Source organism: Tursiops truncatus, chromosome 3 (genome assembly GCF_011762595.2).
Source record: "Tursiops truncatus isolate mTurTru1 chromosome 3, mTurTru1.mat.Y, whole genome shotgun sequence".
NCBI classification, from domain to species: Eukaryota; Metazoa; Chordata; class Mammalia; order Artiodactyla; family Delphinidae; genus Tursiops; species Tursiops truncatus.
This window is the reverse complement of record NC_047036.1, coordinates 26,109,718-26,133,376: the sequence shown is the minus strand read 5'-3', so window position 1 is coordinate 26,133,376 and position 23,659 is coordinate 26,109,718. Positions and strand designations below refer to the sequence as shown.

The window sequence follows — 23,659 nt, the reverse complement described above, 5'->3', positions numbered from 1 at the left end:
GCATGTGGGGTGTGTGGTGTGATTGTGTGTGGTGTGTGTATGTGTGTATGCGTATGGTGTGTGTGGTGTGTGTGTACAGTGTGTGTTGTGCAGTGTTTGGTGCATGTGGGGTGTGTGTGTGTTGTGCAGAGTGTGGTGCGTGTGGTGTGTGTGTATGTGTGTGTGGTGTGTGGGGGGTGTGCGTGTGGTGTGTGTGGTCTGTGTGTGGTGTGTGGTGCGGTGTGTGGTGTGTGGTGTGCGTGTGTGTGTGTGTGTAGGGGAGGGAGATAGGGCCAGGGTCATGTACAAAACAGATTTAGCACATACAGAATGTACAGACCTGTGGGAGCCACGTCAAGGGTCTGCTTTTCTCTTAACAGTGAGCTAGTATTTATCGGGTTCATCATGCACCATGCACCCTACTGGGAGCTTTACAGGCATCACCTCATTTAATCTCACAACCTTCCTGTGAAACTTGATCCTGTTATCATCTCCCACCTTTAGAAGTAACTGCTGGTAACAATAGTTGTGTATCTTTCAGTAATTTATCTGATGCATTTTATTCCCACTTTAAAGATGAGAGAACCGAGGCTTAGAGAGGTCGAGTTTATTATCTGATTGGGGGAGACAAGATTTACACATGTTAAATGATTAGTAAATGACATGGGAGTGATTAAGTACTAAATTGTGTGTTGCCACAGTATTAGTTTTCATTGCTGTGTAACAAATTCCCACAAATGTAGAGGCTTTGGAGCAACCCTCAATGATTAGCTTGCAGTCCTATAGGTTAGAGGTACAGCACTGCACAATGGCATTCTCTGCTCTGTGTTTCACGAGACTGACATCAAGGTTTTGTCTGGGGCTGCCACCAATCTCATCTGGGGCCCAGAGACCTCTCCTAAGCTCATTGGTTGTTGGCAGAGTTTAGTTCTTTGCAGCTTTAGGACAGAGGTCCCCATTTTCCTGCTAGCTGTCAATCGCCACTGCTCTCAGGTACTAGAGGTTGTACTTTTCCATGGCCAGTTCACACCGTGGAGATTTGCTTTCCTGCAGGTCAGTTGCATGTCTCCCTGGCTGCCCTTTCTGCTACCAGCCAGAGAACACTCTCTGCTTTTCAAGTGCTGGTATGATTAGGTCAGTCCCACCCAGATAATCCCCCCTTCCTAAAATTAACTGTGTCATGACACACTTTATCATGGGAGTAAAATCCATCCAATTCACAGTCCTAGGGGATATGAGGGTATGTACAAGGTGGGAGTGTGTGGAATTCTCGGTGCCATCTTAGAATCCTGCCTATTATACCCATGAAAATAGATTTTGTATGTGCAGGTTAGAGCTGTTCCCAGTATGGGGAGAAGGAAAGGTTCCAGGGTTGGGGGGTGAGGATTGGACTAGGCCTTGAAGGATGGACCATGCTGGAAAAGACAGCATTTCCCTGAGATTCTAAGGCCAGCAGGTCCGGGGAAGGGCCCAGGGAGCCAGACGGAACCCTCGCCAAGGAGGCTGATGCAACCGACTGGTCTTCCCACTCCCCGGTCTTCCCGCTCCCCGAGGGGCGGAACCAACGGCTCTGAGGCTGATGCAACTGACACCTGACATTGCCACAACACCCGAGAGATTACCAAAAAAGGGGGCTGCTTCACACAGCAAGCGCCTCCCCTGCGTCCACCCCTATAAATTTTGTTCGCGCCTACACCCGGGCGCGACTTCTCTGGCCCCTTTCTCTCGGACCAGTGAACCTCGCCCGGGAGCGTTCCCAAATAAAGCTTGTTTAAGCTCTCCTCCGTTTTTGGTGCCGTTCCTTACAGAGATGGCCTTAGAAACTCAACACCACTACTCAAGATAATTTGGGAAAATTAATGGGTAAGAATTTCAAACAATATTTAGAAAAAATTTCAGCACTAAGATGGAGGAAGAAGCTAGTACTACTAGATGTTACAACATGATCAAAATACTATGTGACAAAAAAAATACTATGTGATGAGCATAAAAATAGACATATAGTTGAGAAGAACAAAAATAGAACACCCAGAAATAGAAATGTATGTATATGTGTATCACAATAAATCAAGCCTTACAAATTAAGTGAAGAAAATTAATTATTAATAAATGATGTTTGGATAATTACATAGCAATTTAGGAAAAAAGATATAAAATTTCTACTACACATCAACATAAATGCCAGCTAAATTAAATTTTAAATTATAAAGATAAATTTAAAATGCAATCATGAAAATTGGTAGAGGAGAGTTTCAGGTCTTCAGGAAGAAAGCAACATCCTAAGATTAAAGCAGTGAAAAGACAATTACAAAAGAAAAAAACTCAAACTCATCCATGGAAACAGTTAAAATTTCTACACAGTAATAACAATTTATTAAAAGATTAAGGGGAATTTTAACTGCAAAGGGATTAAAAAGATTAAGGTCTATTATATCTAAATGCATATTCCAATGCTGAAGATTAGGACTCCAACAGATAGTAGACAAAAGACATGAATAGATGATTTAGAAAACAGGGAAAATAAAATAGAGAAAAAAAAAAAAACTAGGTGAAAATGGCCAAATTCTCTGATCAAATAAATGCAAATTAAAACCATAAAAGTGCTACATATTTTAATTAACTTCTACTAAACGTAATTTTAAATCATAATACCAAATCCTGAAATGATCCTGGTACACTGCACTCATACATTTTTGGTGAGAGTATAATTAGGTCAAGCCATTTGTGAAAAGCAATTTGGCAAAATATCCTTTGACATAGTACCTTCATTCCAGGAAATCTGTCCCAAGAGCAGGATTCAAAAGGAAAGTCCTGGTCAAAAGCATTTCAGGGCTTCCCTGGTGGCGCAGTGGTTGAGGGTCCGCCTGCCGATGCAGGGGACGTGGGTTCGTGCCCCGGTCCGGGAAGATCCCACATACCGCGGAGCGGCTGGGCCCGTGAGCCATGGCCGCTGAGCCTGCGCGTCCGGAGCCTGTGCTCCGCAACGAGAGAGGCCACAACAGTGAGAGGCCCGCACAATGCAAAAAAAAAAAAAAAAAAAAGCATTTCAAATGCAGTGTTACACATAGTATTGAAAAACTGGGAATGACAAAGAACATGCTTACCTAAATTATCGTTAATGATTATACTTATCAAGACTATTAAGGTGGAACGTGTCTGAATATGTTATGTGAAAAACGGTAATACAGAATTCTGTATGTAATATTGGTGAAACAGAAAAACAGAACTTTTACATACTGTCAGTGGGGATACAAATTAGTGTAACCTCTTGGGCAAAACAATTTGCAATGAGTAAAAAACTTTCAATGGGATTTGTTTGAGGATTCCACTTCTAGGAATTTATCCTTCACATAAATGTACTTGTACAGTACACAGAGACGTGAACATACGATTTATTGCAGAACTGTTGACACAGCAAAGACTGCACAATGAAAATGCCCATTAATTGGTGATCAATTAAATAAATCACATCAGAACCCTTTGGTGGAATATTATATAGCTGTTGAAAAGAATGAGAGAGAAAATGATACGTTCTTCTGATTGAACCAATCTCTAAGATAGGTTTTTTTTGTTTGTTTTTTTATTTATTTTTGGCTGTGTTGAGTCTTCGTTGCTGCGCGTGTGCTTTCTCTAGTTGCAGCGAGTAGGGGCTACTCTTCCTTGTGGTGCGCAGGCTTCTCACTGCAGTGGCTTCTCTTGTTGCGGAGCACAGGCTCTAGGTGTGTGGGCTTCGGTAGTTATGGCTCGCAGGCTCTAGAGTGCAAGCTCAGTAGTTATGGCGCACAGGCTTAGTTGTTCCGTGGCATATGGGAATCTTCCTGGACCAGGGCTCGAACCTGTGTCCCCTGCATTGGCAGGCAGATTCTTAACCACTGTGGCACCAGGGAAGTCCTTAAGATAGGTTTTTATTTTATTAATTTAAAAAATAAATTTATTTATTTTTGGCTGTGTTGGGTCTTCGTTTCTGTACAGGGCTTCCTCTAGTTGCCGTGAGCGGGGGCTACTCTTCGTTGCAGTACACAGGCTTCTCATTGCGGCGGCTTCTCTTGTGGCTCACGGGCTCTAGAGCACAGGCTCAGTAGTTGTGGCACACAGGCTTAGTTGCTTAGTTGCAGCATGTGGGATCTTCCCGGAACAGTACTCAAATCCGTGTCCCCTGCATTGGCAGGCAGATTCTTTTTTATTTTTATTTTTTTTGTGTGGTACGCGGGCCTCTTACTGCTGTGGCCTCTCCCGTTGCGGAGCGCAGGCTCCGGACGCGCAGGCTCAGCGGCCATGGCTCACGGGCCCAGCCACTCTGCGGCATGTGGGATCTTCCCTGACCGGGGCACGAACCCGCGTGCCCCACATCGGCAGGCGGACTCCCAACCACTGCGCCACCAGGGAAGCCCGGCAGGCAGATTCTTAACCACTGCACTACCAGTGAAGTCCTAAGATAGGTTTTTAAATTAAAAAAAAAAAAAAATTAAGAGGCAGAATAGTGTGGATAGTGTGCCTCTGTTTGTGTAAAAGAGAAGTAACACAGATAATCTGGATATGCTAGAGAATTCTTGGAAAGATACCCCCAAACTGGTAATGGAGTGGTGCAGCTAGAGACTAGAGAGTGGGGTCTGAATTAAGCAGAATTCTCACTCACTGTCTACTGTGAACATGCTGTTCTACTTGAATGTTTTGCCACGTACAAGCATTACTTTCCAATGGTAAAATAATAGTTAAGAAAGGTAGTCTGAAAATTATATATTGCAGATGAACACAGATGAGATGGAACTAGATGAATCTATTGGGTTAGCGTGGTGGGGCTATATTTGCATCGTCACAGCTTAGATATTAACATAGAAAAATTAAATTAATTGAGAATTAGGGTAGTAGAATTGTAAGTCATTCTTTCCTTTAAAATGCCACTTCAACATTGTTTTAATGTTGCCACTGAAATAAAGATCAGTGTGGGGCGAGGGACTGGGTGCCTGAGGAATTAACTAATAGCTTTATAAATATGCTGCTCTGGAATGAATAAAGGGAAGAATAATCAGACAAAGAGAGCTCACAAAATGGTCCAGGGAGCAAGCACTTAGCAAGAGGAGTACAGCCAGGGTGTCTGTGCTTTTGGTGGGACGGCTGACCGGGACACCCCATGGTGGGAACTCAGGGGCCACCTGGAAAGCAAGTACGGGGGAACTGGGAGGGTTTAGGAAGAGGGTGCATGCCTGCAGAGCCTGAAGAAACCAGCCGTCTGGAGAGCCAGTCAAGGAGGAGTGGTGGGCATGGGGCTGATGAGAAACATCTAGATCCCACAAATCTCAAATGAGACATTTCCTTAGGGGGTAGGGCTAACCTTTGTACCTGTGAGATGACTACTCTGGAAATGCTGATTCCTCATGACTCTCAGAAAAAAAAAATGTGAGCATGTACCCCATATATATATGTTTATTTATTTAACGTGTACATGTATTATTGTACCAATACATTAGATACATTATAAAACATATATGAAAAAGCTACATTTTTAAAATATACACTTAATACGAAGTGCTTAATATTTTAAAATCTTTTTTCACCTTTACTAAAATAAATTACATAAAGTGAATATTATTTTTAGTAAAAGCTATACAGTTAAATATACTCCAAGGTCTTCAAAAACGTGGCTTAACATTTTGGAATGTGATCATTCACAAGTACGGTCTGAAGTTCAGAATAAATGGATGCTGGTTTTAAAGGCTGCTACAGCTGAAGCTATCTCACAAGGACAGGGAGCTCCAAATGGAAACAATACATTAGTGGCAGCACTTAATAAAAAGTAATATTCATTTTGCAACCTTATCTACCACTTGTGCAAAGGTTTTGGTTAAAACTTTGTGTTAATTTTCAACTGGGTTGAGTTTTTCTTGCCAAGTTATTCAGAGGTACTGTCTTTTAAAATAGTTTTTAACATATAAGTTTTGTAAAATTCTTTGGAAGATTTAAAAAATAGAAAATTTTGTTCTCAAGATTTCAAATATGTGCATATGAAACATTTTGTTGGCAAACATAGCATTTTGGGGGAGAAAAGTAATAAGCATGGAAACACTTCCAAAAATCCGTTTTGAAAATGCTCTTTCCATAGCATGAATTTCTTTCAAATAGTAGTTACTACTTTCTTATCGTTGTTGCAGTATCATCTTTACCTTGAAAAGACAGGTTATGTGTGTTTGCATTTGCAAAAATAGCCTCCAGGCTGTGGGCCCCAGGACCTGCCCATGCTGTCCCAGGAGGGTGTGGCCAGCTTTCGTGACTGGAAAATCCATCAATGCATGTCAGAACCCACCTTGCTGTCCCGGGAGGGCATGGACAGCTCTCGCTACTGGGAAATCCATCAGTGGGTGCTGGGACCTGCCCTGCTGCTCTGGGAAGAGGCGGATAACTCCCCCCACTAGGAAATCTGTCAGCGAGTGCCAGGAGCTGCCCGCCATCCCAGGAGCATGCAGAAGCCACTCACTACTAGGAAATCTGCCAGTGGGTGCAGGGATCTGTCCCGCTGTCCCAGGAGGGCACAGATAGCTCCTCCACTAAGAAATTTGCCCAAAGGAGGGACTGAAACCACAGCTGAGCCCCAGGGGCTATGTGACTAATGAAGAAGAGCTGAAATCTCTCCTCACGGCTGTGTGAACTGTGGAGTTACCCTCCACTGATGGCTTCCTAAATTCAGTGCCTGTGAAACAACTGAAAGGACAACAGTACTCTTGCAACTGGAACAGGTCTGGCTTTACAGCTGTAAGCTCTGCGGGCATGTACACATGGAGGTAGGGACAGACCAAAGTGTAAGCTGCCTCCATAGCTCCCACAGTGGGTCCAGGTGCATGACTACCGCAGTACTAGGACCTAACCTCAGTGGACCTGCACCAGCGGCTGGGTGAAAACAACTCCTGAGAGTCACCAGGGCAATTTTCCGGCATACTCACAGTTAAGGCAGGACTGAGAACAGTGCCAACAACAGTCCACTTTGTGAGCTCACACAGCTTGTGAAGGGAACAGAGCACATTCACAGATGAACAGCTCCAAAGGAGGAAAACTCAGTGGCTTCCCTCCCAGTGGCAGTGCTCCAATCCCACCTACGTTGCACCACAGATCAGAATCACAGCTAAGAAACAGATCTGGGGACCTCTACTCCAACAACTAGGGAGCAGACCACACCCCTGACAGGGCAGTGACAACCACAGAGCAAAGGGGAGGCCCCACTCAATATCTAGCACAGGCTCTGATCACCACAACACCAATCAAACCCCCTATCAATGGGATAATGTCACAAGCCTCCGGACAAACCTCACCCACCAGGGAGCAGATTCCAGAAGCAAGAGGAACTGCAATCCTGCAGCCTGCGGAAAGGAGACCACAAACGCAGTAAGTGTGACAAAATGAGATGGCAGAGAAATATGCTGCAGATGAAGGAGTAAGATAAAAACCTACAAGAACAACTAACTGAAGAGGAGTTAAGCAATCTCTCTGAAAAAGAATTCAGATCATCAGTAAAGATGATCCAAGATCTTGGTAAAAGAATGGAGGCATGGATCGAGAAGATAAAGAAAAGTTTAACAAAGACCTAGAAGAACTGAAGAACAAACAAACAGAGATAAATAATGAAATGAAAAATACACTAGAAGGAATCAATAGCAGAATAACGGAGGCATAAGAACAGGTAAGTGACCTTCTCTGCCACAGAACAGAATAAAGAAAAAAGAATGAAAAGAAATGAGGACACTCACAGAGACCTCTGGGACAACATTAAATGCACCAACATTCAAATTATAAGGGTCCAAGAAAAAGAAGAAAAAGAGAAAGGGCCTGATTTGAAAAAAAATATTTGAAGAGCTCATAGTCGAAAACTTCCCGAATATGGGAAGGGAAATAGTCACCTATGTCCAAGAAGAACAGAGAGTCCCATACAGGATAAACCCAAGGAGGAACACACTGAGACACATATTAATCAAATGAACAGAAATTAACTACAAAGAAAAAATATTAAAAGCAACAAGGGAAAAGCAACAAATAACACACAAGGGAATCCCCATAAGGTTATCAGCTGATTTTTCAGCAGAAACTCTGCAGGCCCTGAAGGGAGTTGCAAGATATATTTAAAGTGATGAAAGGGAAAAACCTATAACCAAGAATAATCTACCCAGCAAGGCTCTCATTCAGATTCAACAGAGAAATCAAAAGCTTTACAGACAAGCAAAGGCTAAGAGAATTCACCACCACCAAACCAGCTTTACGATAATTGCTAAAGGAACTTCTCTAGGCAAGAAGTACAAGAGAAATAAAAGAGGAAGGGAAGAAAAAAGACCTATAAAAACAAACCCAAAACAATTCAGAAAATGGCAATAGGAACATACATATTGATAATTACCTTGAATGTAAATGGATTAAATGCTCCAACCAAAAGACATAGACTGGTTGAATGGACACAAAAACAAGACCCATATATATGCTGTCTACAAGAGACCCATTTCAGACCGAGGGACACATACAGACTGAAAGTGAGGGGATGGAAAAAGGTATTCCATGCAAATGGAAATCAAAAGAAAGCTGGAGTACCAATACTCATATCAGACAAAATGGACTTTAAAATAAAGACTGTTACGAGAGACAAGGAAGGAAACTACACAGTGATCAGGGGATCAGTCCAAGAAGAAGATATAACAATTGTAAATGTTCATGCACCCAACAGAGGAGCACCTCAATACATAAGGCAAATGCTAACAACCATAAAAGGGGAAATAGGGCTTCCCTGGTGGCGCAGTGGTTGAGAGTCCGCCTGCCGATGCAGGGGACACGGGTTCGTGCCCCGGTCTGGGAAGATCCCGCATGCCGTGGAGCGGCTGGGCCTGTGAGCCATGGCTGCTGGGCCTGCGCGTCCGGAGCCTGTGCTCCACAACGGGAGAGGCCACAACAGTGAGAGGCCCGCATACCGCAGGAAAAAAAAAAAAATGGGGGAAATAGACAGTAACACAATAATAGTGGGGGACTTTAACACTCCACTTACACCAACGGACAGATCATCCAGACAGGAAATTAGTAAGGAAACACAAGCCTTAAATGACACATTAGACGAGATAGAATTAATTGATATTTATAAGACATTCTATCCAAAAGCAGCAGAATATACTTTCTTCTCAAGTGCACATGGTACATTCTCCAGGGTAGACTACAGCTTGGGTCACAGATCAAGCCTTGGTAAATTTAAGAAAACTGAAATTGTATCAAGCTTCTTTTTCGCCCACAGTGCTATGAGATTAGAAATCAATTACAGGGACATCCCTGGTGGTGCAGTGGTTAAGAATCCACCTGCTAATGCAGGGGACAGGGGTTTGAGCCCTGGTCTGGGAAGATTCCACATGCCACGGAGCAACTAAGCCTGTATGCCACAACTACTGAGCCTGAGCTCTAGACTCTGCGAGCCATAACTACTGAGCCCACATGCCACAACTACTGAAGCCCACACGCCTAGAGCCCATGCTCTGCAACAAGAGAAGCCACCGCAATGAGAAGGCTGTGCACCATGACTAAGAGCAGGCCCCACTCGCTGCAACTAGAGAAATCCCACGTGCAGCGACAAAGACCCAACACAGTCAAAAAAATTAAATTTAATTAATTAATTAAAAAAATAAAGAAATCAATTACAGGAAAAAACTGTAAAAAATACAAACACATGGAAGCTAAACAATATGCTACAAAATAACCAATGGATCACTGAAGAAATCAAAGAGGAAATCAAAAAATACCAAGAAACAAATGACAATGAAAACACAATGACTCAAAACCTATGGGACGCAGCAAAAACAGTTCTAATATGCAAGTATATAGCAGTACAATCTCACCTCAAGAAACAAGAAAAATCTCAAATAAATAACCTAACCTTACACCTAAAGCAACTAAAGAAAGAAGAACAAACAAAACCCAAAGCTAGTAGAAGGAAAGAAATCATAAAGATCAGAGCAGAAATAAATGAAATAGAAATGAAGAAAACAATAGCAAAGATCAATGAAAGTAAAAGCTTGTTTTCTGAGTAGATAAACAAAATCAATAAACCTTTAGCTAGCCTCATCAAGAAAAAAAGGGAGAGGACTCAAATCAATAAAATTAGAAATGAAAAAGGAGAAGTTACAATGGACACCACAGAAATCCAAGCATCATAAGAGAATACTACAAACAACTATATGCCAATAAAATGGACAACCTGGAAGAAATGGACACATTCTTAGAAAGGTATAAGCTTCCAAGATTGAACCAGGAAGAAACAGAAAATATGAACAGACCAATCACAAGTAATGAAATTGAAACTGTAATTTAAAATCTTCCAACAAACAAAAGTCCAGGACCATATGGCTTCACAGGCAAATTCTGTCAAACATTTAGAGAAGAGCTAACACCTATTCTTCTCAACCCCTTCTAAAAATTCACAGAAGGAACACTCCCAAGCTTATTCTGTGAGGCCACCATCACCCTGATACCAAAACCAGATAAAGATGTCACAAGAAAGAAAACTACAAGCCAATATCACTGATGAGCACAGATGCAAAAATCCTCAACAAAACACTAGCAAACAGACTCCAACAACACATTAAAAGGATCATATGCCATGATCCAGTGGGATTTATCCCAGTGATGCAAGGATTCTTTAATACAAGCAAATCAATGTGATATACCATATTAACAAATTGAAGAATAAAAGCCATATGACCATCTCAATAGATGCAGAAAAAGCTTTTGACAAATTCAACACCCATTTATGACAAAAACTCTCCAGAAAGTGGGCATAGAGGGAACCTTCTTCAACATAATAAAGCCCATGTGTGACAAACTCACAGCAAACATCTTCTCAATGGTGAAAAACTGAAAGCATTTCCTCTAAGATCAGGAGAAAGACAAGGATGTCCACTCTCACCACTATTATTCTACATAGTTTTGGAAGTCCTAGCCACTGCAATCAGGGAAGAAAAAGAAATAAAAGGAATCCAAATTGGAAAAGAAGAAGTAAAACTGTCACTGTTTGCAGATGACATGATACTATACATAGAAAATCCAGAAGATGCTACCAGAAAACTACTAGAGCTAATCAATGAATTTGGTAAAGTTGCAGGATACCAAATTAATACACAGAAATCTCTTGCATTCCTATACACTAACAAGGAAAGATTAGAAAGAGAAATTAAGGAAACAATCCCATTTACCATTGCAACAAAAAGAATAAAATACCTAGGAATAAACCTACCTAAGGAGGTGAAAGACCTATACTCAGAAAACTATTAAGATACTGATGAAAAAAATGAAAGACGACACAGATGGAGAGATATACCATGTACTTGGATCGGAAGAATCATATTGTAAAAATGACTATCCTACCCAAAGCAATCTACAGATTCAATGCAATCCCTATCAAATTACCAATGGCATTTTTCACAGAATTAGAACAAAAAATTTTACGATTTGTATGGAAATACAAAAGACCCCGAATAGCCAAAGCAGTCTTGAGAAAGAAAAATGGAGCTGGAGAAATCAGGCTCCCTGACTTCGGACTATACTACAAAGCTACAGTAATCAAGACAGTATAGTACTGGAACAAAAAGAGAAATATAGATCAATGGAACAGGATAGAAAGCCCAGAGATAAACCCACACACCTATGGTCAGCTAATCTATGACAAAGGAGGGAAGAATATACAATGGAGAAAAGACAGTCTCTTCAATAAGCAATGCTGGGAAAACTGGACAGCTACATGTAAAAGAATGAAATTAGAACACTCCCTAACACCATACACAAAAATAAGCTCAAAATGGATCAAAGACCTAAATGTAAGGTCGGACAGTATAAAACTCTTAGAGGAAAGCATAGGCAGAACACACTCTGACATAAATTGCAGAAAGATCTTTTTTGATCCATCTCTTAGAGTAATGAAAGTTAAAACAAAAATAAACAAATGAGATCTAATGAAACTTACAAGCTTTTGCACAGCAAAGGAAACCATAAACAAAATGAAAAGACAACCCTCAGAATGGGAGAAAGTATTTGCAAACAAGGCAACTGACAAGGAATTGATCGCCAAAATATACAAACAGCTCATGCAGTTCAATGTCAAAAAAACAAATAACTCAGTCAAAAACTGGGAGGAAGATCTAAATAGACATTTCTCCAAAAAGACATTCAGATGGCCAAGAGGCACATGAGGCACTAATAATTAGTGCTCAACATCACTAATTATTAGAGAAATGCAAATCAAAACTGCAGTGAGGTATCACCTCACACCAGTCAGAATGGCTACCACCAAAAACAATCTACAAACAGTAAATGTGGAGAAAGGGGAACCCTCCTACACTGTTGGTGGGAATGAAAATTGATACAGCCACTATGGAGAACAGTAGGAGGTTCCTCAAAAAACTAAAAATAGAACTACCATATGACCCAGCATTCCAACTCCTGGGCATATACGCAGAGAAAACCATAATTCAAAAAGATACATGCACCCCAATGTTCATTGCAGCACTATTTACAATAGCCAGGACATGGAAACAACCTAAGTGTCCATCAACAGAGGAATGCATAAAGAAGATGTGGTACATATAAACAATAGACTATTACTCAGCCATAAAAAGGAAGGAAATAGGGCCATTTGATATGGATGATGTGAACAGACCTACAGACTGTCATACAGAGTGAAGTAAGTCAGAAGGAGAACAACAAATATCGTGTAATATCGCTTATATGTGGAATCTAGAAAAATGGTACAAATGAACTTACTTGCAAAGCAGAAATAGAGACACAGATGTATAGAACAAACTCATGGATACCAAGAAGGGGAAGCAGGGGGTGGGATGAATTGGGAGATTAGAACTGATATATATATATACTACTATGTATAAAATAGATCACTAACGAGAACCTACTGTATAGCACAGGGAGCTTTACTCAATGCTCTGTGGTGACCTACATGGGAAGGAAATCTAAAAAATAGGGGATATATGTATATGTATAATTGATTCACATTGCTGTACAGCAGAAACTAACACAACATTGTAAAGCAACTATACTCCAATACAATTTTTTTAAAAAATAGCCTCCAGAAAGCAGGTCATTGAGAACCACTTGTTCATAGATAAAGTGGGCAAATTTGAAACAACTGTCTTTTTTGCAGAAGAAAAAAACTGCACAGCCAACTTTAAGTTGGATTACTCTGAATGCATTGCCTCAAGATAAACATCAGACCTCTACAGCGTAAAGCATTTCCATGGTCATTCCCCATCTCATTACAGAGAAGAGTAAAAATTCTACTAATTTGAAAAGTCTTATTTTTACAAAATTAACCATACTGCTGACATTCTTTAGCATTTTGGGCACTTCTGTTTTTAGCTTCTTGGCTGTATCAACTTTCCTAGGACCAATGCAGTGAATCAGTTTCATGTTCTGACCTATTTTTATAACCTTACCCCGAACTTAAAATTCTAATCAAAGCAGCTGTTACCTTATATAATTTCCCCATAAAGCATTATTTTAACTAACGAAGTCACTGCCTTTTGAAAATATATCCTTTCTGGTACCTCTTTTCTTTAGTGACTCACGCATAAGTAGGTGTCCTATTGCACTAGTGAAGCAGAACGAAGCAAATACCCTTATTTGGAACATGTGAGAAACGGCCGTACTTTTCTCAAACCATACAGCAAACTGCCACATGGCAGACTGTTTCTTTAAAACTTCAGCAATGTTTCTGTGTACCTTTTAGTAGAATTTGCTGACAAAATCAGGCATTTTATTTTGTAGCTCTATTGTCTTCTATGTATTATTTTAGCTATTTTTACCACATCAGTGAGAATGAGGGTTTTCCTAATGGCATGTGACATTTTGTCTTAAGCCATTAAGTAAAAAGAAATTCCAAATAGGCTCGTAAAATATTCAGTTTACTAAAATTCTGGACTAGATTTAGTATTGCATAATTTTAAACATTGCTAAAACATTTAACACTATTTGTATTCATACTGGATATTTAGATTTTAAATATCTTGTTAATTATCGTGACTTCCTACCATCATTAGGGATTATCTCAAGTACAGTCTATGCTTACGGTGAGGTTTTTCTTTAATAATAGAGGCTGTAAGTTTGTATTTCACATAGTCTCTTGATAGCTTTGAATTTTAATTTTTTGTCTGACTTCTTGTCACTCTGAATAGATTGTCATCAGTTTACCTTATAATGTGGTTGAGCACATACCAGTGGTAAAAAAAGGGTCAACCCACCAGCCATTTTCTTATGGTTTGCTTACACCTGCATTAATTATTTTTAATCCTCTTTTTTTTCCCTCAAGAATTTTAGTTTATCTGTTCATTTGGTAAAGTTAATTTAAATCCTACAAAATACATACATTAATTCATAAGCCTACTTCACTGAGTGAGCCTACATAAACTATATTTCCTTGAAATGAGTCAAAAGTGAATTAATCGGCTTCCCTGGTGGCACAGTGGTTGAGAGTCTGCCTGCCGATGCAGGGGACACGGGTTCGTGCCCTGATCCGGGAAGATCCCACATGCCGCGGAGTGGCTGGGCCCATGAGCCATGGCTGCTGAGCCTGCGCGTCCAGAGCCTGTGCTCCGCAATGGGAGAGGCCACAACCGTGAGAGGCCCGCGTACCGCAAAAAAAAAAAAAAAAAGTGAATTAATCGGTGAGAGGACCTTTGTGGATCACTTCTTCTTCCCTCAGGACACGTCACATACCACACAGGACATGGGATCCTCTGACATACACACTGAATAAGGATGCCAGTGTCAATCCATATCTAAAATATTAGCCAAGCTCAATTTCTTATTTTTTTAAGATAAAAATATATCTTGAGATGTTAATAATTTTTTCCCTCGCCCCATGGATCTTCTTCTCATCCCACTTGGATGATGAACTTTCTCAAGCAAGAAGCATTTCTGGTGACTGCCATTTAAGTCCTCTCTGCCTATTCTGCTGGGTCAGACAGGAACCTCATGAGAATGGACATCTGGACTAAATAAAACCCTTGAGTCAGGGAAAACCCTCAAGACTTGCCATGCAATGTGACAGGGACCTGTATTTAATGGAGCTTGAATTTTTAAGAAGGACACCTACTTCCTCTTCCCCTGATAACAGTTCAGACCTCCTTTGTGAAAATATATCTGTGAGCCCAAAGGTCAAAAGTTTCTTAATAAATCCTAGCTCCATTTAAATGGTCTAACCTTCAAGTCCAGCTTAAGGGCAAGACAAATATGCACTTCAGCCTTGGAAATAGCTCAGTCCTCCCTTTCCCTCCCCCACCTCCCCAATGGCTAAATTTGAGCCCGAGAGACACTGTAAATGATAGAATCACCCTTTCTCTGGTGAAGCAAGAACCCTGAATGAGATAACATGGGGATGAATCGCTGACGCCCCTGTATCCAGGTTTCTGTGGCTCAGGGGTACAAAGGACCCGGATACTCAACCTGTGGGTTGCTCTGTCCATTTCAACACTGGAAAGCCCAGTCATCCAAAATGCCGCTAGAAGCCACTTCTCCACGACCATTTATTTAAAATAATATAACTTAAACTCATACCCTCAAAATCTTTGGAGGAAGATCGTATATCAAAAAAGAAGCCCATGAAGAAATCTATGTAACTGTTGAAAACCCATGTTTTATTATAACTTGCACAGAAGATACACACATACACACACACACACACACACACACACACACACGGGTCCTGAAAATATCAGATTTTATTCCCATCCAGGAGAAGGCAGCAACCCATAGTCCAACACCAAAAGACAGGAGTTCAAGTCTCAGAACCTCTGTGCTTGGCAAACAGGTTAATTAGGAACAGCGAAGCCAGGCCACATGGTTACCTGCCTCCACTCCATAAGACTAGAGAGGAACGAGGATCGAAACAGGTGCTGAAGTTTGGACAATGACCTTTTGGAAAAGAAAAACTCTTGAGGGCATCTGGTGCTCAAAATGAGAGAATCAAAATGCTTATCACTTATTTAATACCTGGACGTAAAAATGAGGTAGAAGTCAAAATGCTTGAATATGGCCCAGGAGTGCCCAGAGAGAGAAGGGTATGAAGTCGGGCTGGTAGGACTATAATCACACTGAGATGATCTAATCCTTTTTTCCTCTTTATGGTTTACAGTTACAACAATTCTCAAAAATAATGCTAAAAGTTTCAAAGCGAGTGTCTCAAGTGGGAGATTTGGGTTTTCCATCTCCCATGGCTGCAGTCCCCCAGCAGTGGCTCTGATGGCGGTACCAGGAGAAGCAGGTCACTGGGATGAAATGAAAGAGCATCTCTGGATGGAGCTCTGCAACCTCACCCACTTTTAAATCATGAAAAGTGGCTCCTTTAATGTAATCTTTTCCCTCACAAGAACAAACAGACCTTGAAAAACTGCTCTGTAAGTGGCCCTGGAGTTGCCTGCAGGCTGTAATTGAGGGCTCACCAAAGATGCTAGGTTTCTAAAGAAATCCACCCCATTGGCTGGCGGAGTGTTTGACATTGCCCTACTACTCACCCTTCCCTGAGGCTTTCTGATTCCAGGAGGCTTAAGCTGGGCTGGGGGAGGACAACTTCCCCCCACCATCTGTAGCCAAGAGCTAAGCACGAGTGGGCTTATCAGATCAGCTACTTACCTACGTGTAGGGGACCGGGGCTGCGAGTGTTAGGAGGGGATGCCATGGGGGGAACAGGGATGGGGCACCTCCTGGGGGCAGCACAAGGACACCAGGTACCAAAGAGGAGAGGGATGATGCCTGAGTCCCTTTCTGCTGAGGGATGGCGCAGATGTTCCCATTCTAGAGAGAGCTCTGAAGGCTGAAAACGTCATCCTAACCCCACACTTGAGAAACCCACACAGCTGAATGAATAATAAGTTTGACTAAAATGCCCAGCACCATTCTCGACTCCAACCACAAGAGGGCAGGCGATGGCAGAAGATGGTCTACAGCCTTGCCCAGAAAGTGCTCGGAAGACCTGAGGGAAAGTTTAGTCCAAGGGTCATCAATTACACATTTATGAAGCTGCTACAAGTTAAACTCTTGTTGAGAAGGAAGGTTCTAGATGTAACTACCATCCATTTAGAGAATGTATGTAGAAATATGTAGAAAAACTTGATTTTCTATTTGTTTCTTACAGTCAACAGTAAAGTGCAAAAAAATTTTTTTTCTAATTTCATTGGTTACTGTTTGTAGTGTTGAAGAAAAAGTTCTAGAATTTGAGCCAGAGGCCCTGAATTCTGGTCCTTGCTCTTCTCTTAAGAAGATTCTTGACCCCAGGAAACCACCTCCTGGAGCCTCAGTTTCCTCCTTGGTACGATGATAAAATAGGACTTGGATGAACTCTGGGCTGCCTTCCAGAAAACAAGACATAAAATGCAGTAGCATGTGGGGAAAGCCGGCTGAGAAGAATGAAGTGGGCACGAATGTAAGGTCCTGTAATGCTCCATTGAGGCCGCATCCTTGGGGAATGGGCTGTTCCACGTGACGACTTTTCCAGATAATTGAATTTTAAATGCTGAAATTTGTTTTCCTTTTAACCTTCTGTAATGGAATCTTTCTGAAGTGTATTACACGCCTCTCTGGCTTCTTAAATCGAAAACTGAATATAATTTAACCTTTCCTGAATGTTCTAGGTCATCATGATGACTACCTCTTACTATATATACAGTCCTGAATAGAGCACTGGTGCCTCTGGGCACAGTATTCAGGTAAGCAGGACCCTCGTGCGTAATGTCCCCAGAGACTATATTATAAAGCTATAATTGGCAATTCTTCCTTCCTGCAATCTCCTACATCACTACCTGCAGTCATTTCTCCAAGTAACACCTTCTAGCAGCCTCCTGACACTCTGTTTAAAATCTGCTATAACCTAGAGGGAACTCAGTGTTGCCATGGGTAACCGGTGTCTGAGCTTGTAACAACTCTAAATTTAATTTTACACGCAGTTAGTGCTGTGCTGAAGGTTACCTCTGGCCAGGGCTGACATTCAGCTAGTTCGCCCAGTAGTAACGCCCCTGTACCAGCTGGCCAATCGCCCTGAGCTCCCCAGGTCCTCCTGCCAGCCGAGCACCCTGGCCCCTCTCCTGGGACCACATATATATCTCACACCCCAGTAACTCAAAGGTGCAGTCTGGCTGTGGGGGGGGCGCCAGGATGCACTAGCATCCTTTCCTACAGGCTGGTACCCACGCCACACAGGTCGCTCAGTGTTTGAATATCACCCCGGTTTCTGGGCTGAAGATTATCCCCTTTCCTGCTGAGCAAACTGACAGAGTTTTAGGCTCTTCTCTGACCCTCAAACTCAAGGGTTTTTCTCGGTTCATGCTGTGCCCTGGGGTCAGGTCGCCTGAGGCCAACCAGGAAGGGTGTTAAAAGCTACCTTTGATTGAACATCTACCATGTGCCAGAGGCCTATTCAGTACATTAAATAAATCATCTTATCTCATCCACTAAATGACCCTGTTGGGGAAAGCATCAACCTCCCATGGCTGAGGTAACCTTACCACACAGCCAATAAGCGGGGCTGAGAGTCAGGTCCACCTCTCCGAGGCCCCTGTTCTTTGCTCTGTGCCCTGCTCATATGTACTAATGTACAAAATAGTCCACTTGAGGTTCACATCCTGAAAAATACATTTGAAGTGGAACATGGGCCCTTTTACTTTTCAGAAAAGGCTACTTGTTTTTATTTTGGTGTGTGGGTTGTGTTTTAATTAATTCCACATTTTGTTACCAATTTGGAACAATCTGTCCGCAGGGAACGGATCTGGTTTACTTATAGAAAGCTAGCGGAGGGAGGAAGGGAGGGAGGGAATGGGGTTACAAAGTATTCCTTGCAGGAAATAATCTAAAAAACCTTCCCAGTTCTCCGGTCGCCAAAAAGACATATACAGAACATTCCAGAAAATCTCATCTTCCCCAGAGTAGGTATGATAGTCGCAGACAAAAACTTTCCTCCATGTGTTACCAGCTACGCCTGACAGATGGGGCATGTGACATCAAACGTTACTGGTATCCCTCGCCGTCTCAGAAAGTTTCCTAGAAGTTCACTCTGCGATGATGCTGTTACTGCTCAAAAGAATGAGGGGTTCCCAGCACTACTTGGGGATGCTGGAAGCAAACTGCTGACCTCGTGATTGTCAGTCAGGGAAAAAGCAGAAAGGAATCTGCAATTTTGGGACAGTCACAGGTTAAGCTTTGGAACCGGTTCTGGGGTGCAGAAGGGTGTCAAACCCATGGCTGTGAATTGTCTGCTCTTCCCCCAGGGATGAACTTTCCAAATTGACCCTAAACGAATTTTTAAAATAAGCCAACCATGACCTCATCTTCTACACTTGGCACCTGCTTCTCCCATGCTCAGCACACATGCGATCTTTAGAGTGTTCTTTTCTGAAAACATCCACAGTGCTCTAAAGTTTCCAGAGTGACCTTGTCAGGGAGGAAATTGCCTGAATAACTCACTGGCCATAGGTGACAGGGTCAAAATATCATGTACACTAGTTTGCTAGAGCTGTCAAAATAAAGTACCACAAACCAAGTGGCCTAAGCGACAGAAATGTGCCGTATAGTTCTGGATGCTAAAAGTCCAAGATCAAGGTGTTGGCAGAGCTATGCTCCCTCTGAGTACTGGAGAAATACCTGTTCCAGGTTCCTCTCTTAGCTTCTCGTAATTCCCTGGCTTGAGGCAGCATGGTGCCAACCTTCATGTGGCATTCTCCCTGTGTGCATGTCTATCCCCAGATCTGCCCTTTTTATAAGGACACTAGTCCTATTAGATCGGGGCCCACCTTACTCCCATACGACCTCATCTTAACTAATGACATCCGCAATGACCCTATTTCCAAATAAGGCCACGTTCTGAGGTTCTGGGGGGTTAGGAGTTCAACGTGTGAATTTGGGGGGTGGGACCTATGATTCACTCCATAACATCATCTAAGGGAGTTTTGAATTCTAAATCAAACCCGAGAGAAGGAACAGAATGGATTGCTCAAAAGAGCACCCCCTATTATAATTCCAAGTGATATTGTGGATGACTTATTGTGTCGGTGGGGTGGGGGGGGGGGGAGGGAAGTTAGTGTACTGACACCTGAAATCTGTTGCTTACAAGTAAAGGTGACAGGACCAAAGTATAACTCTGGTGCAGATTTGAGGTAGTACAGCACAGAAGTTAGGAACACAGAATGTGGTGGCAGCTAGACCCAAGTTCACATCTGGTTCTCGCTTTCTTAGGTGACCTTGGACAAGTTACATGGCCTGTCTGTGGTCAAGGTTCTCATCTAAAGCTGTCCTTTATAAAGGTGTGGTATGTATTAAATCACAGTGGGTGGCAGAGTGTCCCTATGGTAGCAACTGCTCAATAAACAGCATTTCTTATAATTATGCCAGAGAACTAAGGAGTGAATCTTGAAAAATCGACCTTGTCTCTTTCTCTGCTGTCTTGTGAACGTGCTGGTTGTTATGGGTATTGGGAAGTCAGGACTCCAGGAGCCCTTGCCTCGTTACTTGATTCACTTTCATACTGTCTTGAAGACCAAGCAGAGGGTCTTGGCCTTCTCCTTCTCCTACCCCTACATCTGAGGGGTTCTGGGTAGACCTTCCCTTTACCTGGCCCTTCACCATCCAGCACACACACAATAGCCCCATCAGAGAAGGGAAGTTCAGAACCATGACTATTCACTAGTCATGGACTTTTGCACTAGTAGGAAAGTTATGTTTGGAGGATTTACTTCCTTAGCCATGGAAAATTCCTGGAAGCCCAGTACAGTAACTGTTTCCTTAGTTTCTGTATTCTCGATGCTCTGGCGTTTGGGGCTTTGATCCTGGAGAGACTGCCTCCCCCGTGCCCTCCCCGCAACCACCCTGGGGCCAGCTAATTCCTAGATATAGCAAACAATTCCCCTGGGAATGTGCCTTTGCTATACTAACCAACTAGCCCAGAGTCCACACCCCAGCTGTCTTCTTTATCAAACTCTTACACATCAAGCCCATACGTCCCTGTCTAAATCACCTGGGGTCAGGTACTGGACAACTAGAGACCACCCCTATAGCTCAGAGCCTGCCAAAATTACTCAAACTATCCTATCCTAGGATTACTCAGTGTACCTACCATGCCTCGCCCAATCCATCCCTTGAAACCCCCAATAAAGGCTTTGGGCCATGCCTTCCCCTCTCCCCGCTCTGCCTCCTGACCAGCGCTGGTGTTTCCCCCTGTGGCCCTGCAAAGTGTGCTGTGCCCCCGTTTCTAGGGATCTGTGAGCGTAAACTTCTTCCTTCATGACAGTCGTTTCCCTGTCTGCAGGTCTTACCATACTTGATTCAAACAAATCCCAAGCACATTTTAGAACACCCACAGGCCTGTTCCTTGACCTTTTTCCTATTTCCATTCCCCAAGCTCCTCCTCTTCAGCTATTTTAGCCCAGATGCCAACTGGCCACACCTGCCTGAATGTTTCTTTCTGACCACCCTAGGTGGAGTGGTGCACTGGATCGGGTATCCAGCTGGGAGTCAGCAGAGGGAGAATGGGAGTCGGCTCTGCCAGTTATCACTGGCCAGGCATCACGGGAACACCATTTCACCTCTGCGGGCTTCTGGAACCAAAACACCAGCTCAGGTGGCCCAAGTGAAATGTTTCATAGATCTCTCCTAATATGTTAGCAAAGGCGGCAAAGTTCCTTCCCATCCCCACTCTGCTATCCTGACACACTTACCCAGGGTCTCAAAGCTAGTTTCCAAAAGACCTGTGGAGAGAACCCAGAATCCCAGGCTCAGTCCTACTGCTTCTTCCATCACATCATACTTGCTCCTTCCTCAGAGCTTCCATGAAAGAGTCTAGTGCTGTGTTCCATCTTCTCATGACCCTGAGCCCATCACCTTTCTATTCTTCTGTATCTTCTTTCTTTGCAAAATGGGCATCATCCTATCACTTGCTCCAACGAGTAAATTAAAATCACCAAGGTATCTTCCCCTGTAGCTGTCAAACCATCTTACTCCAGGGCCAGATGTACTTTCAGAGCGTGGGACAGAAAACTTTGCCTCTTAAAGACTCCACAGCCTTAAGTAGTACAAGAGAAGAGCTTCCTAAACAGATAAGGAACATTTCCCAAGTATGGGAAGACTTTCTCCAACGTCCTAAAGACTCCACCGATCTCCTGGATAAGAAAATCCCAGTCTTCCAAAACCCTCTCCATGTACAATAGTCATCCTGATGCTTTTATTGAGCACGATTTATTGTACTAGACATAGTACTAAGCCCCACATGTGCATTATTTCACCATTTAATCATTGTTATCAATAGATATTTGTTCTTATTTCACAGATGGGAAATCAGAGTCTGAGAGGGATGATTTTCCCAAGGTCGACCAGCTGGTAAGTGGGGAAACCTGGGGAGGCAGCCCCGGTTGTCTGGCTTCAGAGCTGCAGCTCCTGACCACAGCACTCTCCTGCTGGATGTGCCCTCCATGCTCCTCCTGCTACCTCTCCATCCAAACCCACTCCCTTCAGATCAGATGGCTGCAAATGATGAGGACATTCAAGAATAGCTTTGAAAGGGCTGCCTCCTAGTGATCCCCACTTCTAACCGTAAGGAACCCACCACCAGGGAGTAGAGTCACCTCACCAAGTCCTTGCAGCATCTTGAGTGCTACGGTGGTCAGCACTGCTTCTTTGCTAAGAGCAATCTCTAATCCCAAATCAAAACATTTATCTGCAACATCACTCCTTGAAAATGAGCAGTTATCTCCCAGGAACTGCCAGTTAGGCACTCAGCCATTAGCCAAGAGCATCCCATCAGTCCAAGAGGCAACCCAAAGGAAATACTAGTGAAAGTGTCTACTGAGTAAATATTCACATCAACCAGCCAGCCCTGTGCTATGTCCTTTCCATGAACTGGCTCATTTAAACTCAGACCACGTTGCATGTGCCTAATGACTTCTTGTTTGACCCCCCCGCCCCATATCCACTCTCCACCCTTTTCTACCCTGCCTTTGTCCCAGGAGGCTCACACAGATGAACACCACCAGTGGGATCCCTTGCCCCTGGCTGATTCCCATTGATGGGAAGCTCTGGTAGGAGACGGAAGGGAAGGAAAAGACTGAAGTCAAGGTATTTTTGCACTGTTTTTCTCTCTTCAAGGTCTTCTCGGGTTAGATGTGTCCCCCATCAAAAGGTCACCATGATTTCCAAGGTGCCCTTCTCTCTATGATCCTCTCCTTCTGGGATATAGGAGACATCCTCACAGGAGCCCCTGAAGGCTTGACAAAACTTACGCATCTCAGAATATCTTCAAACTTCTCTTTTCCTGTCTCTTTCATATACACCCATCGTTAAAACCCTGGTGTGCAGTAATGGATTAACTTGGCAGGTTTGGGGTATTCAATACCTGTGCATTCCAAAGAAAGGAATGTCCCTTGACCAGCTCCTGAGAGGTAACGTCTAAGCTCTTGAAATATCCTGCCTGATAAGTGTCTTTGTGTACCTGGGGCCTTGGGCCACACCAGATAGTTTATGCTAATAATGTGATCTATGATGGCGGCTTTGGGCCATGTGTTACTAGTTTGGTCTCTGAAAGGACTGGATACTTAGCTACACAGGCATGGAGTGCTTGTGTGACTGACCCCCAATAAAAAATCTGGACACCAAGGCTTGGGCAAACTCGCCTGGTTAACAATACTCCGTT

At 42.9% G+C, this 23,659-nt stretch overlaps 1 protein-coding gene across 9 annotated transcripts in view; it reads right to left on the bottom strand.

The window, feature by feature from the left end:
• The window catches only part of PDZD2 (PDZ domain containing 2), a 372,865-nt gene that overhangs the window by 208,169 nt on the left and 141,037 nt on the right, over positions 1-23,659 (bottom strand). The window lies entirely within an intron of this gene.